This window comes from Bos mutus, chromosome 5, assembly GCF_027580195.1.
Source record: "Bos mutus isolate GX-2022 chromosome 5, NWIPB_WYAK_1.1, whole genome shotgun sequence".
Classification (NCBI taxonomy): Eukaryota; Metazoa; Chordata; class Mammalia; order Artiodactyla; family Bovidae; genus Bos; species Bos mutus.
The window spans coordinates 15,694,879-15,696,651 of NC_091621.1; the positions used below are offsets into that span (position 1 = coordinate 15,694,879).

Below are 1,773 nucleotides of genomic sequence, written 5' to 3' on the forward strand. Positions count from 1 at the left end.
TAGCAATCAGAAAACTTTGTATCTAGATCTTGACTTCTGACTACCATTGTCTACTAAAAGGAAACAAGACTACTTAGAGAAGTGGTTGACTCTGGACAGGTGCTGGGAATATGCAAGATGAGTTTGGACCATCTTGTTGAAGGAGAAAGGAAGTAAGCACTCAAAGGATGAAGAAATTTGTCAAAATGACACAGAAGGTAGATTCCAGGGGCTCCCACTGAACAAATCTATGAGTATTTGAGCATCAAAATAAATATCTAAAAAACAGATATTTAGCCAATTGATCAAAACAAAAAACCATAAGCCATATTGACATGGAGGATCTGTTTGACCCATCACAAAGCTCCATCCCCTTGGTCACAGCCTTTTGTTTAGAGATAAGCACATGACTCATATAAGGTTAATAAGGTAGGTCATTAGTAGGAATTGATATGTGGCTACAGCAAAAATTTCATTTTCCTCCAGGATTTTTTATCTGGGAACAGTAAGTATAGGATACTGGTGGCCATCTTGCCTACTACATGGAAAGAGCCAATTCTTTTTGAGGTGCAAAGCCAAGCAGTGATAAGTAGAATTGAGAGCTGGGATGAGAAACCACAAAGACATTATTTGGTCCCCTGGATTCAGTAGGGCCAGAAGCTAGTTACCTCCCTGGTTTCCCTGCCCTGGTTATGTGGAGATGTTTTCTTTTCTTTTCTTTTTGTATATTTGTTTATCTCTCAATTTGTGAAAATGTCCTTAATTCGTTGATGTAGCAAACAAACTTCAACTTCAACTCTGATTGCTATGCAAAAGAACAGAAGATAATCTGCTTTGCAACGAACTTTAAAGTTCAACTGCACACAGGCAACATGCTATATATGAAAAAATTACTAACTGAACTGCAGGTATTAAATACTGAAAAAGAGCTAGCTGTTTATTATAATTTATTTTATTTAACAATCTAGGAAGTTCACAGCCATCAGCAGTTCCAGTGGAATTTCAGGTGCAATTGGGAATTCAGGAATCTCCTTGGAGCTGTTAGTGTATTGAATCTTGTAGGTAAAATACATGCATACTTTTGATAGCACATGTGAAGGGATCTCTCTAAAATTGACTTCATTAGTTTTGTTCTCAGCAAAGTGACCTGGGCCACTCAACATGGTTTTTATTGTTTCTGATGTTAGCACATGTTCTCTCTTTACAATAAATTCATGACCATCTGAAGATATCAGTTTGACATATATCAGGGCCCTCACACCCACCATAGGTTTTCTCTTCTCCATCCATTATGTTCTTATGAAATTCTACTTGGCTTCCACAGGAACTTTAGTAGTTTCTCATCAGCTCTACACCAATCCCAGCCACTGCACTGGGTCCCCACTCACCGCCACAGCCCCTACACCAGGGATGCCCTGTACCACCCTCCCTGCCCACCTACCCCTCCCCCTCCGCCCCCCGCCTAGGTTCTGGGGTAGCAGCTGTTTTCTTTTATTCTTAAGATAGTTTGGTTTGGATTTCTATCACTTGTATCCCAAGTGTTCTACTATAGAGGTATATACACTTAAAATGATAATTTCAGTAAAATATATAACTAGATATAGAGAAGCATGATGTGGATCAGAGAAAGTGTTATTTAGCCCAACCTAGTCCTTTATAACCTAGTCCTTTATGGAGAAGGCGATGGCACCCCACTCCAGTACTCTTGCCTGGGAAGTCCCATGGATGGGGGAGCCTGGCAGGCTGCAGTCCATGGGGTCACTAAGAGTCAGACACGATTGAGTGACTTCACTT

General features: G+C 40.3%; 1 pseudogene; it reads right to left on the minus strand.

The window, feature by feature from the left end:
* Positions 1–935: 935 nt before the first annotated feature.
* LOC102283793 (elongin-C pseudogene) lies at positions 936–1,269 on the minus strand (annotated as a pseudogene).
* Positions 1,270–1,773: the final 504 nt, after the last annotated feature.